At 42.8% G+C, this 20,980-nt stretch overlaps 1 long non-coding RNA gene across 1 annotated transcript in view; it reads right to left on the bottom strand.

Moving 5' to 3' along the window:
* Nucleotides 1-1,798: 1,798 nt before the first annotated feature.
* The window catches only part of LOC116703436 (uncharacterized), a 36,191-nt gene continuing 17,009 nt past the window's right edge, over nt 1,799-20,980 (bottom strand). Inside the window, exon 3 of the long non-coding RNA XR_004335432.1 lies at nt 1,799-1,899. This is a non-coding gene — a long non-coding RNA (uncharacterized LOC116703436). The remainder of the gene's footprint in view (nt 1,900-20,980) is intronic.

Raw genomic sequence — 20,980 nt, 5'->3', positions numbered from 1 at the left:
TAAATTCTGGAGGCACCTTGCTAACTAAATAGCTGGTAATTGTATTATATATGGTCACTTCTGGCTCCAAAAAAGCAGATAAGTGTTGTGGTTGGTTATGGTTTTAATTACTATTTTTCTATCTGAGTTTTCTGTTGGCCTTTCCTGTTTGTCACTGCTGTTTCCTTTTTCTTCCACTCTCCTCCTCCCTCCTGCTGAAGCCAGCTGACCACACACACCAGAGTCTCATCCACAATCACCTGCTCCTGCCGCTCACACCTGGCTGATATCTCCAATCAACAATAGTATTTCAACCTTGGCTCTTCAAAGCATCTTTGGTCAATCGTTCCAGTCACCCTGGTGAAACTCTCCCAAGTTATCCTGAGTCCTCGTGTGTACTTGCCTCTATGTTTTATGTTTGACTTACCTCTTGTGTTTTCCCCTACAGTCATCACCTCCAGTCCTGTTTCCCGTCTCCGGTCAACTGGCTTCTCCTCTTGGTCCCCCTACCATGGTACACTGCTTCAGCTTGTATCCGTCTCCCCGCTCCCAGCTCCCAGCTCCAGTGTCTTCCCCTTGGCTTCTCGTTCCTTGCTCTCCCACATTTCCCCTAAGTATCCTCACCCTCGAGACTCCCCAAGCTTCCCCGTCTGCATCCCTGTCCCTGGCGTCTGCTTACCCACTTTGCCTTTCCTCTCAGCTCAAATAAATTCTTTTGTTTTTTGTTTGAGTCTTTATGTTCTTAGCGTAACAATAAGTTTTACTTTTAACAAAGTGAAAGAAATATATTTGACCAATTAGCATTCTTAACAGTATATTTTTAACTTAGTTTTAGTTCACACATCACATTTAATGTCAGTCTTGTTTGTACTGTTAGTTTGTTAGTTGTTAAATTGTTATACCAAAAATCCATGGTTTTATTTTTGTCTATTGTGAAGAATGGAAAAAAAGTTTGAGAGTGAAGTTTAATTTATTATTGCATTCTTCCGGAAGGAGGAGGTTTCAGACACTACAACAATCCAAGAGATACTTAGTGTACTGATTCAGTTCAATGTTATTAATAGTGTTGAATCATAAAAGAAGTAGGTCTAGACCACAATATAATTTACAAAGACCCAACAACTCCCCCCAAGAGCAAGCATTTGGTGAGGAACATTTTTTAACAGGCAAAAACTCAGACAGAACCTGACTCTTGGTAGGAGGCCTTCTGAAGCAACAGGTTGGTAGAGAGAGACAGAAATACAGAAATATGACATAATTATAGCAGTGGGTATAAAGGAATAACTGGCAAGTGGCAATTATAGTAACAATAAAGATAATAGAACTATAACTAGTAATAATAATAGTAGCAGTGCATTGCGTAGGAGGTGGTAGCAGGGCGTTGAGCAGGACCATGGCAGCAGCTGTGAACACGATCAAGGTGCCATCACAATCCAAGAAAATCTGTGAGGCGAGAAAGCATAAGGACTCTAAGTTAGTAACATGCATTAGTGGGACATGGTTGTACACAGATGGCCCAAGGCAAACCTGAGCCAGCCCTAATTACAGTTTAAGCTTTGTCAAAGAGGAGAGTGTTAAGCCTACTCATAATTGTGGGGATGGTGTCTGTACCAGAACCCAGATTGGGCAACACGGTCTCACAGCGGTTTGTGAAATTGTCACGTTACATAATCACTACGTAATAGGAAGTATCAATTTTGGAAAAGAACGGGGAAACGGCACGTCACACACCGGGATGTGAGCAGCAGTATCTGGGGGACATATTGGTTGTGTTTAGGAAAAGGACAACAGGGACGACACACCACACGCCAGGAAAGGAGAATAGTGAAAGGACACGGTAGACATGGGTCACGATCCCCGGTCTCTAGGGTGAAAGTTCTGTGTTGTTTGACACATTCACCACCACAACCAACCTCACTACTCTGATTTTTGGCATTTAAAAATACTTGCTGTCGTAGTCATGCTTCCCACGCGCTTCCCATTTAAATACATTACTTTAGAAATCATCCTCACCAACACTTAAAAAACAAGAAAAACATGTCATTGTACACAATTCGATTCAAGATTCAAATTCAATTCAATTCGAATTCAATTCACAATTAAATAACGTGACCATTTCAGGAACTGCCGTGAGATTGGGTTGGATTGGGAGCTGGTTCAAAAGGAGAGGAGCCTGGTCGCTGAAGGCTCTGGCTCCCATTCTCCTTTTAGAGACTCTGGGAACCACAAGTAACACTGCATTATGAGAGTATAATATTCTAATAATGCATCATATCTCATAAAAAAATGTTCTTTAGCCTACTGCAGTAGTTAGAGGTGGTAAAGTTTTTATCGTTACTTACTTACTTTCGACAGTTATAGTCGATATAAATGCAGCTATGTTGGTATTATTCATGTTGCATTATCACAACGTATTGTAGTAGTTGTAGTACAAAAATGATTTCTTGTGTTGTAGTGGTAGTTTATAAAGTAGTAAGGTTTGTTATTATTACAGTAGGGCCTGGCTGAAGGTGAAGGAGTACAACACCAGATTGGGTGTCCGGAGCCTTGCAGCAGATTTAACTGGGATGATGGGTTCTAACCAAATTAGTCTTCATCCTGCTTGGACATGGGATTACTGTAGCACCCAAAGGCAAAAAAAACATCTTTAAGACTGTCGCAGATATGCTCTAATCATACTTTTCACAAGCCCAGAGCAGCTAATCTAAGCTACAGCAAGCTCATTATCTCCGAGCTCCTATTGCAGTAAGCAGTGTTGTGCCAGTGCTCGGTCCCCAAGTGACCCCCGGAGGTCAAGGGTCAGCGTCCTTGAGTCTCGAGAGGGGGCTGCTGAGTATAAGGGCTAAAGGAGGGGAGTCTATACACTGTCTGACATGATAAATGTGGACTAAGAGGAACAATCAATGGCAAGGCTAACGACCCTGCAAGGATCTTGATCTATAGTTTAGTGTGAGGTATGAATGGAGAGCTGCCTGCCACACTCTTTATCTTCTAATGATGACGATGATTAGCAGCACACAGACTCTGGGAATGAGCAGTGCTGGACCAAACCAAACTTAAAAACTTAAAATGGCCACCTTTGTTAGCTGGCATGTACAGAAGAGAGCAAGGAAGCCTAGGGGGTCTTCTGACCATCGCAACATGGACAGTGTTTGCAACTTAGTGACTTTGTCACTAGATTTAGCGACTTTTCAGACCCCCTTAGCAAATTATTTTCACCAAAGCGACTAATCTAAACTAAACTAAACTAAACTTTCTGTAGAAAAGACAGCAACTTTCTGTAAAAAAGATGCCAGTATTATCCAGCAAGCACATGAGGTATTTCTCTCCTGTGGCCTCCAAAACAGTCACCTCTCTCTTCTGCTCTGTGACTGAGGAGCACAGGAGCCCTCCCCTCTGTGCTCTCTCCTCATATAAACATTGTGCAGCAGCAATATGTGCAGGCAGGTAGAAAAGGGGTAAGTGTAGGTTGGAGAGACAGCGGAATGCGATGGGAGAAAGACGCTGCTGAGCTGGCCTGGCCCTGGGCAAGCCAGCCTTCTTTTAGAATTAATTATTGATATTTTTCTCTCCCATTGTAGAAATTCTTTTTTACTTCAAATATAGGCTACCTAAGTTGTAATTAGAAGGTAAAATAAATTCCTGTATTTAATTTGTGAATATTTGACTAAAGATTTCTATTTCTTTATATCTACCTTTCTGAGTCAACCACTAAGCTTTATGCAAATGATTGCGTAATGACGCCACGAATGAGCATATGACACAATCTAGCTACTTTTCGTGATTTTTGGAGCTGGTGCTAGCTACTTTTATTGGAAAAGAGTTGGCAACAATGAACATGGAAAACAGAGTGACTTAGAAATGAAACCCAGTCCATTAACTGTACTCTCCCTTACTAGACAAGGTAAATAATAGCTGACTATTTAATGAATATTTTAAAGTTTGATTTGATGAAAATCTTAAAGTGGCTAAAATCTATTTTTTGTTCAAGCTCATTGTTTAGCTGTTTTGGTTCACTCTCACAGCTCTCAGTATCCTGGTTCCCAGCAACAGCAGACAGCTGTTTTCAGAGAAAAAAAGCTGTGAAAGTTACTGTGCTCTACCTGCAAACCATAGACAGACAGTGAGAAACTAGCTGGTGAACACATTGGAGTGTTTGGCAGCTAAAGAGAAAAATGACAGGAATTGGTAGAATGATAATAAACTGATCAGCCTGACAAAAGAAAATAGACATGAGATGTGTGTGTGTATGTGTGTGTGTGTGTGTGTGTGTGTGTGTGTGTGTGTGGGTGTGTGTGTGTGTGTGGAGGGGGGCTGTGGCTCTTGCAGCTGTCATGAGGATCGGGTCTGGGATGCCTGTGATCAACTAACCATGAAATCTGCCCTGTACAACCCTCACACACACACACACACACACACACACACACACACACACACACACACACACACACACACACTGTGTGACCTGACAGATAACTGTTGAGGACTTGTGTCCCCTGTCTCCCCTCTTTAGGCGTCTGGAAGGACATAAGAAGGTGTGTCCCACCCTATTTATTGTCTGACCAAATCCTACAGATTACATACGGTTGTTTTAGATACACACTTTAAGATAACTTTTTTTTTTCAACCTGGACCCTATTTTCCATGTTTTTGTGACTAAAGCAAACAACAATCTCTGAAACTGGTCCAGTATTCAGCAAGAAACAAGCTGCATGCAACCCTATTGGACACTAAAAGTTCTGTTTTTGACAGACTATTATTCTAAGTGTCTGACATCAAAATCACCATCACCTAACCCAGGGGTTCCCAAAACTTTCAGCCCACGACCCCAAAAGTAACGGTGCAAGTGACTAGCGACCCCCCCACTATAAACGTATGTAAACATTATATAACATTATATACATATAAGCACGCACTATAGGCGTGAAAATCAAAAGAGCTGTTCCCTTTTTATTTATTTGCTTGGTTTCATTTTAAATTCAGCCACACGTTTTATGTTGTGTTAAAATCATGGCTAACATATGCTATTTCTAATCGTTTTTAAATTTTTGTTTTATTTCTGGAAATCAACTTGCGACCCCCCCTCTCTGGCTCGCGACCCCCCCCGTGGGTCCCAACCCCCACTTTGGGAATCACTGACCTAACCTACCAGACTCCATGTAAATAATGACTACTTTCATCTTAGTAAAACACACTTCATTCGATGTTGACAGAAACTAACTAAAACTATCAAAAGAAGAAGAACACTGATGTGAAAGATGAAAAAGACATGCAGTATATCAAAATTGTTTTTCAGATTGGTTTTTCATATGATTATTATTATAAACATTTGAAAAGTTGTTAGTGATTCTGTTTACAGGCAATCAGTCGCATTGGGCAGCACGAAAGGCTTTGGGACTGTGTTGTTTCCCTCACCCGCGGCACTTGAAGGTGCGAGCGTAGGGCAAACCCCACATAGCCATCTTGAGCCAAGCGAAAATCATTTCAAAACTGTTCCATCAACCAATTATCTTATAATTTATAATGATGGGGGCCTCTGAAATCTATAGCATAGAGAGATGTATTAATAGATCACATGATGATTACAACAACTAGCTATTTCCAAGATTATTACAGCTAGCTAAAAGATCTGGGGAGAACCGTCAAATCAGCGTGCCCAGTGCAGGGCGACATGGGCGGGAACAGTACTGCAGGTCTGCTTGTGTCCATTATGGACGTTCATCATGCCTAGTTTAATAACTCTGGATTCGGCTCCTAGTGAATGTTTAAAACATCACATGAGTTTGTTACGTTTGCCGTTGATGTAAGGACCCTCTAAGTATGTGGGCCGGTCAGTTGATGTACCCCCAAAAATATTATCTGCTGAAAAACAGAAGTTTCTTTCGGCATGCAAAGTCTATGTGAAAAGTATCTCTGGGCCGTGGGGTGCAGTTACACCCGTATCCGCTAAGGCCATGGTGGCTTTCAGACATGGCACTCTGGGGGCTTGCTGTGTATATTAAAATAGCTGTGAACTTGTATTTGGATGTTGTTAATGTTTTCATCTTAAACTTTTACCCTCTCACTGTTTGTTTTCACTTCAGCAAAGTGGATTAGAACATTTCGGTCGCCTAAAAAAGTCTTGTTCAGCATCAGGTAGCACCTTGCTAACCAAGCAAGCTAGTTAGCGCTACCAAAGAAACTCCAGTAAGACAAACAAGGATCAAATCAATTGATGTATTTCCTGTCCTATAATAAACGTTTCCAGTTAACAACATACAAAATGCATATCATAATTACCACTTTACCAACACTGTGGTTAAGCAAATACTGTACTTGAAGTGTAAAAGCATGCTTCACATTTTATGCATGTATTATTAGATAATGACAGTTGTCTTGATGTGTAGACATATTTTTGATAAATGAGAGCGGTCAGCGCTGATCTCCTGATACCACTTCATAGTACAAATCAATTTGTGTTTTTCCAGTGAAATGCTTTTAATGTGAAGCTGCTGCAGCAGCAGGAAATGTTCAGTTTGCATTAGCAATAACTTATGAACTTAACTGATTGAAGTTATGCAAATAGATCAATCACAGCTGATTCCCATCTAGGAAGCACACTCAGAAGTTGAGGTTCTTTCAATTGCATGACCATCTGTTTTTACAGTATTATTTATATGTTACACTAAGTGAGTGTTTTGAGAGCGAAGATTACAGTAACCAAAGTCCCATTCCTTTTTTGTTTACCCAAACCTCGCCAAAGCTGATTTTGATATATAACAGAAGTACATGCAGTAAACAGAGGACCTATTTGGGTGACTTTGTGTGGAAAAGGAACAATACAGTTAAGATGAACACAAAAGAAAGTAAGTACAATTCCTGTACGAGGGCGACAAGTACCAGAACAATTCTGTCTTTGTTTTATACTGTAAACTGTACATTCTATAAAGCTACTCTGAGATGGCTAATTCATTTTTGCATCGAAATTCTGCAGCAAATGAAACAAAAGCAGCATTTACTAAACCCAACAAAACAAAAATGTAGAGTCTTTAAGTGAAACTTCAGTGTAAACCACAATCCATGTTCAATACAATATGCTATTATCTATTTTATAAGGGCAGGCCTGACACATGTAAAATAATGCAGTTTCTGTAGTTCCACCTGATATTAGTGTTTTTATGACACTGGGCTATGACTGACTAAATGTTCTCGTTGGCAGAGAACATGTGTTAGTGTTTTGGAAGAGTAATGTGATCTTGAGACATGTTTGCAGTATTTTGGTAGACAGTATATTGTGTTTGTGTATTATTGTATTTTAAAAATTAGTGTTGGAGTTTAGTTTACAATGTGTTATTTTGAGCAGAAAGTTAACCATTTTGCCATAGGTTTGTGTGTGTAGGTGTGTTGGTGCGTTAAATTTAGGAAAATTGTTAAAAGTGTTGAAATAATTGTCAAAACAATAGTAAAGAAAAGTAATACAGCAATTTTCACAGCTTACGCTGCATGGTAGAGCTGATGTTCTCTTGCACTTGAAGCCAAATTGTTCGCAAGTTTTTCCTTGCACTATTTTTTTTCACTCAGTAACAGATGTGATTGAAATTGTAATGAAGTACAATACTTTAAACCAAAACATAATTAAGTAAAAGTAAAAGTACAGATTTAAAAAACTACTTAAAAAAGTACAAGTACACAAATAATCAATTACAGTATTACTCAATTACAGTAACGTGAGTAATTGTAAGTTGTTACTTTCCACTTCTGGATATTAATAAGTATTCAGAAAAAGGTCCAGGCATGGCAATGTTTGCTTGATATTGTAAATGATGTCTTAAAACAAGTAGCTGTGGAGGAACTAAAATAAAAGACTCTAATGTGGCAACACATGAAACATTACGAAAGTGTGTAAAGACAAAAGAGGTCTTAAAAGAAATTGTCAAAGAGTTTTTATCAGTTCTCCATCTAACCTGCATCTGTCAACAGATACTGTATGCTTCTACTTTAATCAATAAGGCTGTCCACACAACACACACACTCACACTCACACACCACATAATGACTATAATATTGAAGCAAAAACATTCTAAAAACTTCTAATTTTAACATAAAAGGGCTCTAACGTTGTTTTGCGCCATTGTTTTGGCAAAATATCTGTCAAACAAACTAAAATCGAAAGCACAAAATGGCTTTGTTCCCTTGTTGAATCGCAAAAGACTGCGAATTAATAAAACCTGTCAAAAAGGGTATAATAAGTGTAAATAAGATTTTAAATCAATATAAAAGTTATTGTGGAGGTTAAAAAAGTAACTTTTACTCAGAGTACATTTTAAATGGGCTACTTTTTACTTTTACTTGAATAGATTTTTATACAAGTAAGTTTACTTGTACTTAAGTAAAGGTTCAACAAAGTAACAATACTTTTGCTTAAGTAGAATATTTTTGTACTCTTTTCACCTCTGTCATGTCATAATCCCCCTATTTCAGTCAAGACAGCAAGTCAACAACATATCAATCAAGTCAGGCCTTAAGCCCAGTGTGATAAATATGAGCCTGGTGTGCAATCACCTTCAGGTTAGGATTTTTAGGGCCTTGCCTCATGCTGCTTCAAAGGAGACGTTGATGATAGGAAATGAACAAATAGTTGACATGGTAACTGCAATCAAAACACAAAGCACAGACACAAAACAGCCCTCCAAACCCAGTCAGCACTATGGAGAATCCCCAGAAGCAGGAGCTGGTTCACCTTTCTCTCAAAGAATCAACAAACACACGGCTGATTGACCCTAACCTGCGTTTACACACACACACACACACACACACACACTGCAAGCGTGCGTGCCTCTAGGACACACCATATGTGACCTCCGTAGTCCCTCCAGCATGGTGACTGGGAAGTACAACGTTCAGTTAGAGGCATGACATCTAGACAGGCATAAATAAACACCAGTGGCCCCTCTTAGAAACACACTCACGCACGCACGCACACACACACACACACACACACACACACACACAGGTAAGTGGTTTCCTTCAGTTGGAACAGGGTCAGGCATGTCAGAGGGAAGTTGGAATAAACTGTGCTTCTCAGATTGAGAACTGATAATTCAGACACAGGAATCTCATCTTTCATGCTTGTTGTTTCAGAATGTCATGAGTCGGATTCAAAATTCAAAAAACTGCCTCATGTGACACCTTCTACAGTATGACTGCCTTTGATGTCTTATTTGAATATAAGGATATGCTTTATGTCAAACACCTTGATATCCCTTAAAGCTATAGTGCATAATTTCTGTCTACCCCAGGAGGAATTCTAAGTAATGACAACCAACCTATTGGCGCGTCCACTTGATACAAGCCTTCCATGACCACACACCCAGCTCCCCCCCTCCACACTAGTTGCTAGTAGCCAAGGAGGACACATAGAGGATTAAAAAAACATGATGGACTCCTCAGAAGAGTGAATTATCTTTGTTCAACTTTCTGCGGGGGAAAGTCACTGGATGACACAATCTTCTGAACATACTGAGAACTCCAGAGAGAGTTGTGTGAAGCTAATAGTCTTAATTAGCTTTGTGGTAACTTATTTGGCAATGGCTTGAATGTAACAGATGTTTATTAATAGCAAAGGTTTTAACAAGAGTTTTAACGCACTAAAGCTTTAACAAGAGTAAACCTCATTTCATCTTTCTTCAGATTTTCATTATTTCTGTTTACAACTGTAACAACGGCTCATTGTTACTAGATCTAGTTAATGATACATAACAGTATTAGATGTAAATGGTTAGTAAAACAAATGTGAATATTCATACATGGGTTTACTTTTATCATGTGTCATTTCAACAATATATTCATTGATTGTTTGCTGAGTCACGTCTTCAAAGCAGGTCACTGGGCTGTTCTGCCTCGTCATTCACCTGTAAACTAGCAGATAATTCGTATTGGTTTGTGACTCAATAGCATCTGTATTTGTGCCCAAGTGTTAATTTAGAGTTGAACCTTAGACTTATGCTAAACTATTGGCAATCTAACAGTAAAATTGAAACCGATATGCCATGCACAAACTCACCTCTGCCGTCTTATCCACTCACACCTATTGTGTGAACACAGCGTCCCTCTTTCATTCCTTCAACCAGCTTCTTGGAAAGGTTGGTTCATATTCAAAAACCTGTTGATATCAAAGTCTTTGATAATGTTTAAAAGTCGCTGTTTCTCCTTCTTTTCTTTTGGCAATGCATCTCTACCACAGCCCTGCAAACTGCTGGCTGGTTGTTTTTTGCACAGTAACCATAGCAACACACAGCTGACCATACTTCGTGAACGGGCAAGATGCCCTAAACTATCCCAAACTGCAGTAAAAACCCTGATTAAGACGCAGATTCCAAATGCGCTGTATACATCCATCCATCCATCCATGCATCCAAAAAAAAGCTTCTAAAACCTGAATAACACCAGCAGAGAAAATCCTTTATTCAGAAAAAGTCCTTATTTGGATTATCCCAACAAAATATTTTCATATTCTGAATAATAGTGGAATATTGTGTGGAGCTTGTTGCACCTTAGTCTGGCTCAATGGATGTACATTGCTCAGATACAGCCTGACATCCATGTCCATTCCCTTGCTATCAGGGCTTGGCACCACCTAGAACGGTTGGGATTGGTTTACATTACATTACATGTCCTACGGCTGACACTTTTATCCAAAGCAACTTCCAATTAAGTTCCTTTAACCTTGGAGGTACAAACTCCAGACAGCAAGAAGAAAGTGCAAGTACATTACCTTTAAATAAGCTAAACTACAAATGAAACTGTAATTTAAAAAAAGAATTTAATTAACCAAGGTGGAGTCGGAAGAAATTTTAGCCTGCGGCGGAAGATGTTTCGGCCGTCCTGATGCCAACGGGGAGCTCATTCCACTCATTGTTTGAATATAAAGAAAGACAAACTAGCCAGAGTGTTCGCTGTATAGATAAGCAGTGTAGCCACGGCATAGCCGCTATGGAGATAGGTCTGGCAATGCTCGACTAGCACTGCCACAATGTGGCTGAATAAGTCACTTGGTGCAGCTTTAAAACCTCTCTACTAACACCGTACCGCTGACTGGACCGTTTTCTCCACTTAAGACAAAACGTTTTGTCCACTCATATGTTTATATATTTTGCAAGCTTAAAATCTTTATAAACATGCTCATGCAGCACAACATTTGAATGCTCAGTCTCATGATTCAATTAAGCCCACACACAAAGCATAAGATGACTTATAGCGGTTATAATCCTGTTAGAGAAAGTGCATAAAAGCTCCCTGGTCCAAGACACCGCCCCTTCCTCTTGCCACAACTTCCTGTCATGCTGGGAGTAGTTAGTGTACTACTCTCTGCTGGTGTATATAATTTGGGAATTGATTGACTTGTTATTTGAAGCTGGTAAGGGTTCTCTGCCATTTGTTTTGACCCCCTTTTTCTCCTGATTTGTGGACAGTCAGGGAGATTAGCATTGTGTATTTTGGTTTGACACTGTAGCTCAGTAGCCATTTTCTTTTCAGGTAGTATGGGTTTTTGTTTGTTGTTTTGGCCTTTCTGGAGCATCACATTTGTGGGGTCAATTAAACGCTCAAAATGGCCAGAAAAAGAGAACTTTCATCTTAAACTTGACAGTCTATTCTTGTCCTTAGAAATGAAGGCTATTTCATGCGGACATTGCTAAGAAATTGAAGATTTCCTACAACGTGTTGTACTACTCCCTTCAGAGGCCAGCACAAACAGGCTCTAACCAGTAGAAAAGAAGTGGGAGGCCGCGTTGCACAACTGAGCAAGAAGATAAGTTCATTAGAGTCTCTAGTTTGAGAAACAACGCCTCACAGGTCCCCAACTGGCATCTTCATTAAATAGTACCCACAAACACCAGTGTCAACATCTACAGTGAAGAGGCGGCTGTGGGATTCTGGGCTTCAGGGCAGAGTGGCAAAGAAAAAGCCATATCTGAGACTGGCCAATAAAAGAAAAGATTAAGATGGGCAAAAGAACACAGACATTGGACAGAGGAAGACTGGAAAATGTTGTGGACGGATGAATCCAAGTTTGAGTGTTTGATCACAAAGAAGAACGTTTGTGAGACGCAGACACAATGAAAGATGCTGGAAGAATGCCTGAGCCCATCTGTTAACATGGTGGAGGTAATATGATGGTCTGGGGTTGCTTTGGTCTGGTAAGGTGGGAGATTTGACAGGGTAAAGGGATTCTGAATAAGGAATGTTGGGGAAATCCTTCTATACTGACGACTGACTCCATGATGAATTAACACAGCGTTTATTCTTGTGGTCAACAGATAAATGCGTTTCCGAGCAGTTACACGTGCACGACCTGATGGAGACTTGTCTAGTACAGGGTCCCCCAAAAGGCACTTAGACAATATTGTGCTCAGTTTATATTGGTTCCCTTGTGGGGCCTGATTGGTCAGCTATACTGTTGCTGGGTTACACTCTCTGCTCTGCCTCTTCCCTCTTTCTTCTTATTATTTTCAGTTATCATTTACCTCACCAGACAGCTATGTTCACTCCCTCCTTAGTTTGTATGTCCTGTTCTCTGAGTTATCAGACCGTCCTGAACTTCAGTGTCCTTGGCCTCACCATCTCCTCCTCCCGTGCTCACTGTAGCATATCTGACTAAGATAGCCCTGTCTGTTCTCTCCCTCCTAGCTGTAACCCAGCTGCAAAGCATAATGTATAATATGTCACACATACACACACTCTTATTTAGTCTTTGGTTAATTCAGTATATACTGTAAGCCAGCTTTTACGTGGCCGTTCCTGAGTGCCCTGTTCATCACCACCTCAGTCATTGTATTATTTTCCCACAAATTCCCCCTTTTCGCACCTACTAGGTGCGAACACCTTTTACACTAACTGCAGTGCCTCAACGTCCTCCCCGTCCTCTGGCATGGTGAGTAATGGCAGCATCCCAGCGGAATAGGGAGGCGGCGCTTTTTCTTTGGACAAGGCAGTGGTGATGAGCCGGGATGTCATGGTCCGCAGGCAGGGCACACAGCAACACCCACAGGTAACAGAATGCGAGAAAAACAGCAATAGATGTCAACAAGCAGTGATAAGATTCTTCCATTTGCCAAAAAGGTTGTCATCCACCCCTCCAATGGATTTGATACACCTGAGGCGTCATGCCTCCTGGGAAAGGGCTCGAAGTTGGTTCAAACCCTGGTGACCTTCCCATCCGGGCAGTGTTGTTAGGGATGACCGTACAGCACTTCTCTCCGAACATGGAACAGACTCCTCCTTTTCCAGCAACAGCATGTCCAGCGCCATCCTATTCTGGAGCGCCATGAGGGACGTTGGGCCGTCTGCTCGGCCACCTTCGATGGCATCCCTAGTTGCATTGCTCACGATAAAACATTATAATGCACAAAATTTATCCTATCTACATTTTTGCTGGGAGTGACGGGGAAGATGGCTGAAAGCAGTGGTATATTCTCAAATCCTGCGGCTATTTGATCTGCCAATTTGTATTCATTCGGGACACCCCTAGGAACTCCTATGCTGTCTATATAGGTTGGGGTTCCCGCCCATGGATCAAAAGCCGGGCCTTGCATACTACGGGCCCTGCGCCTTCTCTTTACGGTCAGTTGCACAGCCTTATGGTGGGTATAGTGGACTCTACTCCCCACCAAAGATATGGGCATAGCTAATCTAACCATAGCACAAACTCCTGACGTTTGATTTGGGAACTTTATCTGGGAGTACAACCTAAGACCACCACAATAGTAGAATAGTCCTATTCTAGCCACTGGGCCTAGGGCTGTTTTGTTTTGTACAGTTGTATTACACCAGTCTGGGGGTATATCACCTAGTTTGATTGTGGGCTTGCTTGATCCGGTGAGATTGAAACAGTGATATCTTGCACCCTCCCCCTTTATGGCGGTAAAATACCCTGGTTTTTCAAAGCCTGGGGGAAAGAGGGATGCTAGGGTATCAATTGCGGGAAGCTGTCTTAGAGTGTGAAGTTCACATGCATGCATATCCTGCTGGGTCCTCATTAGGAAACAACGGGGCCGGGTTAGTGAATGACTGGTCTAGCTGTGGCACAGCCACGCACCCTTCCTCATGTTGTTTTCTTTGGCATTCTGTATTAGCCACCTGATCCATAAATTGTCCTGGCCTGCACCTGCTGATAACTCTAACACATCTTCCACCCTCATTTTAGAGAAGTCCTGCACTATTACGTCTTCCTCCTTCAGAGGGGGTTTTACTGTAGTCTCTGCCATGTCAGTGTCATTCTGTGTGTGCGTGAGGGGATCCAAAATATTTATCTGCAGGGGGGTTATCTGGTCACTTCCTGCTATCCATACACCTATGGCTAACATCCAGACATCCTGACCGTTCCTGCTCCCAATTGCTCTATTTACTGACAGGGTTATGGGATTTTTCGTGGGGTCTGAACTATAGTCCCGCTGTATAGATAATATCTCCCATTCATCTTGTTGTACCCACCAATCTCTTTTGTCTGTCAACCTCGCCCATGGTTTCCACCCTCCTGTTGTCCAACCCGCGTCATACCAGCTGTTACAGAGACTACCTTTCACCTGTCCGGAAGCGCTCCTTTCACAGTCCTCTACCTTTTGATAGTCGTCACAGATGTACACATCTGTGTTTTTGTAGAAACTATTATACCCCCCGCAGTCTATAGCCTGACACAAATCAAAGGTAAATGACGTGGTTGAGTCTCTCACATAGGGGAGAGTCAATCTGGCACCGCACCTTGGGGATGGGCCCTTAGTGTGTTGCTTCACTACTGCCCAAACTGCTCTTCTTCTCTCTCGTCTAGTTCATTTCCTTTGTTACTGAAGGTGGTTGGACACTACCGGGTGATTGTTCTTTGTGGTCTCGGTCCCCATACGCATGTTCCAACCCCAGAACTAATGCTGCAACTCCCACTACTACTACTACTGCTAGGACAACTGTTGTCTTTTTCCCAAACCCCATTGCCTTCCAAGTTATGGGTGTACTACGCGGGGGCTGTTCCCCGCCAAAACATCTCTTCCATCTATACATTTTGGATTGCTTTTCTAATTTCTGCCAATGGGCGGCTAGGAGGTGCGGCTGGGGCACAATGTGTCAGGTGGTGCCAAGGTGCTCCTTTTTTACCTTTAACCTGGACCGAGTGTGAAGTAACCTCCCCCACCTCGTACGGCCCGGACCACCTGGGGTCAGTCCACTTCCTCTTGTGAACTTTGACCCTGACCCAGTCGCCTACCTTGACAGGTAGTGTTGCTTCCTCCTGCGGTTTCCTGTTCGCCAACTGGACCTGCGTAGAAAGGGCTGAAACCAGAGATGTTAGCTTTTTCATATAGTCTGTCATTTCTATTTGCTGAACATCTAACATTGGCATGTGGCCTCCATCTAGTGGAGGTCCTGGCATTTTTCTCCCTGTCATTATTTCGTGTGGGGTCAAATGTGTTTCTCGTCCTTCTGAGGACCTCATAGCCATGAGGGCCAATGGGAGCGCTTCTACCCATGTTAACTTGCTTCCTGCACATGCCTTAGCTATCTTAGCCTTCAATGTCTGGTTTGCTCTTTCCACCATTCCCTGTGACTGTGGATGATAAACTGATCCGAAGGCATGAGTGATTCCCAGGGCCTGTTCTACTTCTCTTAGTAGTTTGTTGTTAAAATGTGTGCCATTATCTGACCTTATTCGCCTGGGGACCCCATACCTCGGGATGAGTTCAGTTTTGAGCCATTTCACCACTGTTTTTGCGTCCTCTTTTCCGGTGGGAATGGCTTCTACCCACCTAGAGAACCTGTCTACCATCACCAGAAGATACCTTTTTCCCCCTACCACATTTTCTGCGCCCATATCAGTATAATCTATACTGATATCTTGAAAACAAGCTGTGGGGACTGGGTACGCTCCTTTTAGTGTGGTGTATGGTTTCTGAACATTATGCTCTCCACACACCCTGCATTCCTGACAAAAATGTGTCACCATGTCCCTCAAATTGGGGTGCCACCACAGCTCGACAGATTCAGAGAGTCTGTTTTCTTCCTTCATGTGTTGGTCTGGTGCCTCAGGTAGCACCATTCTGCACATCTCGGCTGACTGCTATCTTTCCTTGATGATGGGTACATCAGTACATGTCTGTCTCCCCCTTTTTTCTGAAATAAAATGGCATTGAGAAAGCCATTGTTTTCAGAACATCCATATGAATGGGAGTGAGTAGTCTGGGAGGTGAGTGTCTCTGCCCTTGCTAGGGCACTTTTGAGGAGAGAAGGCGGCCTCGGCCTCTGTTGCCATAGGAGGGGGGCGGTGAGACAGCGATGGTTCTGTTGGTATAGTCAGGATATGTGACGCTGTATCCTGTGGGCCCAGAAAGACAGCATGTCTGCAACTGTGAGGGGCTTCTGACTGTTGGGGGTTCTGTGAGACTGCATTTGTTAGCTTTGCTGGGCTTGGGCTTGTTTAATTCTTCCAGTTGTTTCTTTAACAATTGAGTTTGTAGTCTTTTAATTCATCTTCTTGTTGCCTGCTCCTTTTTGGTGTTTTGACAGGAAATGACGCACATTCTCGCCCCATGTTGCTCGGTCATTTGTTTGCGGCCTACTACTCCTCCTAACGTGTCTGAACTGCTGTGGGTAATCCCCTAGTACCCCATGGCGGAACAGCGCCACGTGGCGGCGGACTGGTCCCACGGTTCCCTCATAGCACGCTGCCAAATCTTTTTTGCTCTATCTGCATAGGCACAAAATTTTCATCACTTGTCTTTTTATCATGCCATGCTGCATGATCCCCAACTGTGGGATACATGCGTGGCAGCTCAGCCCAAATGCCAGGGGTTACTGCTGATGCAGGCACTGATGCGGGAACAGTGGGTCCAGCTCCCCCTCTGTGGAGGGCAGCACTAGCTTCATCTGCTCCCATTACTCTACCCAATACTGCTCTGAGATCTCCCAAACACAGCTGCACTCCTGCTGTAACTATTGAAAGCGGTGAGGAAATGCTCAGCCCCTCCTGTCAGGGAGGAAGTTTTGCACACAGAATCTAAGTCACCAAACTGTAAGGGGTGTACATCAACAGTCCTCCTCCTCCTCCTACTGGGGGAGTGGGCATTGTGCCCCGCCTCTGGTGTGTGGCGCGTCTGCTCTCCCTCACTGAGCTCATTACTGTTAGACGCAGCTGCTCTTGCTGCTTTTTTATCTCTCTGAACTCTTTGTTAGTTTTTCCCTTATTCTAGTTGATCTTCGCAGCATAACTTCGTCAGGGTCCTCGTTGGTAAATTTACCTTTAAATGTGCCTGCTACAAAACGTCTTGAGGACTTTGTGATCTACTGGGCCTGCTTTTTATGTCGTTTTTTAGTCCTTTCCCTAGACTGGAGCTTCTGTCTGTTTGCTACTTTCCCTGCTGCTGTCTGACTGTTCGCATCTTCCTTACTTCCTGAGTCTTGTGGGGTACTATGGTGAGGTGGACTGGTCCTTTTACTGACATGTGAAATGCTCTGGATTTTGTTGGCAAAGACGCTGAATATGGGGTACTAGCTTTGCTTGGGCCGCTGGACTGTACCGCTGGTTGTGGTGGAGCCGCTGCTGCTCCCCCTGGCCTGACTGTACCATTAAATTTGATAACATTCTAAATCCTGTACGCGGCCCTCTAATGCCGGTATCAATGGGTCCTGTGGTACGTCTATTTGTAATGCTTTGGCTGTAAATGGGCAGTTACCACTGGGGCTTGGACTGTGGGTTTTGATGCCGTTGGACCTGTATACGGCGGCGGTGGAGCGGAAATTCTTAGGTTTCTTATGTCTGTAAAAGGGTTTGTTGGCGGGGGCGCCTCAGCGGGCAGCGGGGTTTTCTCTGCGCTAGCGGTTTTTCTGTTCAGCTTCTGTCTCAGTTTTTGGTGAACTTTTGTCATCTTGTTTTGTCAATCCCAATTGTTTCTTGTATTGCATTTGTCATTTTCAACCCACCCCATATTTCTCTCTGCTCTTCATACTCCATCTGCTTTGGTTTAGTCAATTTACCTTTTCTTTTCTTTTCCTCCTCTGCCTGCCTTTCCGCATACTCCAACTTACTTTTTTCATACTTCACTATTTCATTCACTTTCTCCGGGGACGGCGCCCCTTCTCCCTCAATCCATCCTCCCTCTCCCATTCTTTCACAATCCTTTTGCTACTTTCTCCTCTCCTTTACTGCCATCTTTTTCACTGCCCCTACTAACACTTTACCATAAGGGGTCGTCATTTTACAACAAATAAGCAGTGAGAAAAAATCCAACAAGCCAAACCACACAAAAATCACACATGCAACAACGAACAACTTTTTCATTAAGACTCCATCTAGAGCCTTTTTATGTACACTCTAATCTTTACAACTTAAAAAGTGACCTCTCACTCCTTCGCACAAATACACTCGCGGTGGACTCGTAATATTACAATGACAATCTGTTAACTGCAACTCTTTTCATCGGTGTTCACAGAACCAAGGGTGGCATTCAAAATCACTCATCTGAACTATCTGTCCTTAGCAGTCTCCTACCTCGTCAACCATCTGGACGTATTTCCTCTGACTATTGTCCCTTTTCCTCTCCTACCCCACCCGTATTATTCACCAATTCTCTTACAACTCTCTAGTGTTTTTCTCTGTTTAATCACATCACATGCCCCAACATTTCATCTGTTTATATCCTTTAATTACGCACATTCAATCAATACTTTTCGCTTAAAAACACACTTACGACAGTTGAAATGTGATCACATCAATTTAGTTTTCAGCCATAACAAATTTTGATTTTAAACAGGCTTCTGCTTACCTTTTTTGTTGAAGCTCTCAGTGATCACACCAACGAATCGCAGTATCGCCGCTCAGCCCTTCACGGGCTGCGGGATGTCAGTCCGGTGGCTGAGCTGAACCGGACCGTGGACACAATGCCAAGGTCCAGTTGGATTCCCCTGTCCAATTACGTTATCACGTCGGGGTCACCAAATTTGTTGGGGAAATCCTTCTATAACTGACGACTGCCTCATGATGAATTAACCAAGCGTTTATTCTTGTGTCAACAGATGAAATGCGTTTCCGAGCAGTTACACGTGCACGGACCTGATGGAGACTTGTCTAGTACAGAGGTCCCCCAAAGGCACTAGACATATTTGTGCTCAGGGTTAATTGGTTCCCCTTGTGGGGCCTGATTGGTCAGCATACTGTTGCTGGGTTCACTCTCTGCTCTGCCTCTTCCCTCTTTCTTCTTATTATTTTCAGTTATCATTTACCTCACCAGACGCTATGTTCACTCCCTCCTTAGTTTGTATGTCCTGTTCTCTGTATCAGACCGTCCTGAACTTCAGTGTCCTTGGCCTCACCATCTCCTCCTCCCGTGCTCACTGTAGCATATCTGACTAAGATAGCCCTGTCTGTTCTCCCCTCCTAGCGGTAACCCAGCGCAAAGCATAATTTATAATATGTCACACATACACACACTCTTATTTAGTCTTTGGTTATTCAGTATACTGTAAGCCGCTTTTCGTGGCCGTTCCTGAGTGCCCTGTCATCACCACCTCAGTCATTGTATTATTTTCCCACAGAAGGCTATCACTCCATTTTGCAAGCCATGCCATACCCAGTGGACAGCGCTTGATTGGAGCCAATTTCATCCTACAACAGGACAATGACCCTAAACACACCTCCAAATTGTGCAAGAACTATTTAGAGCAGGCAGCAGCTGGTATTCTATTGGTAATGGATGTGGACAGCGCATTCACCAGATCTGAACCCCATTGAGCTGTTGTGGGAGCAGCTTGACCGTATGGTACGCAAGAAGTGCCCCCACCAATCAACTTGTGGGGCTGCTTCTGGAAGCGTGGGGTGAAATTTCTCCAGATTACCTCAACAAATTAACAGCTAGAATGCCAAATGTCGGCATGCTGTAATTGCTGCAAGGAGGAGTCTTTGACGAAAGCAAAGTTTGATGTAAAAAAAATCTTATTCAAATACAATCATTATTTCTAACCTTGTCAATGTCTTGACTCTATTTTCTATCATTTCACAACGTATGGTGGTGAATAAGTGTGACTTTTCAGGAAAACACAAAATTGTTTGGGTGACCCCAAACTTTTGAACGGAAGTGTACATGTGTAGATACTATATACACGCATCTAATTTATGTAATAAAACATACTTGTTATGGTACTTTGACTTGTTAGTCTCTCTTTTGTTAGTTTCAGTTTATGATTTGTGTTACATCCTATCTTCCCCTAGACAGTAAACCTAAGGGTCGTAATATAAGTGGGGGCTTGTCCGGGATATGGCTCTCTTTGATTTGAGGAGGTTTGTGGACAATCCTCCCTTGGGCCAGATTGATGTTTGTTGATGTGTTATTGCTGCACATTATGGCATCTCTGTCTCTAGGTCCTTAGTTAAGAAGGAATTTAAATCCATTATTCTTGGTGGGCTGGTAGAGGTGTGATTATCCTGGCGGATCCGGCGGACAAGGAGAAACTTGAGGCAGAGGTCCCTGAGGATTCGTCGAGTCCACCAATCGCGGCTGGGACAGGGGTGCAACCAGTCTTAGCATCTATCCCACGGTTTGAGCCACTCTCTTTTGAATCCTCTTCTGTGTCTAATGTGGGGGCCCTGTAAAGAAATACAGAAAGATACTGCGCCGCTAGTGTCTAAAGTGGAGTATGCATCCATACCTTTTTCCTTGTGGGTTTATTCACAGTGGTGAAAGATTGCCACATCATTCCTACATCATTAAAAATCCAAGGAATTAGAATATCCAAAGCATTTTACCAAAACAAGCTGGTCCCCTCACAATCTTGTAGTTTCTGGACGAGTTTCAATGGAAAGAAAGCTTAACAGTTTATCATTTGTGGGTTTTGATCGCTTCTCTCTTCTTCCCCGGGGCTGCTACACTGTTACTGAGCACACCGGCAGATACTCTGACATCAGCACATTCCAATGCAGTTTGTTATTGGTCAATCTGTCTAGTGTAACCCGAGATGGCCCTAATAGAAGCCAATCATGTCGCAGAGT

This window comes from Etheostoma spectabile, chromosome 15 (assembly GCF_008692095.1).
Source record: "Etheostoma spectabile isolate EspeVRDwgs_2016 chromosome 15, UIUC_Espe_1.0, whole genome shotgun sequence".
NCBI classification, from domain to species: Eukaryota; Metazoa; Chordata; class Actinopteri; order Perciformes; family Percidae; genus Etheostoma; species Etheostoma spectabile.
This window is presented reverse-complemented; position numbering and strand designations above follow the sequence as displayed.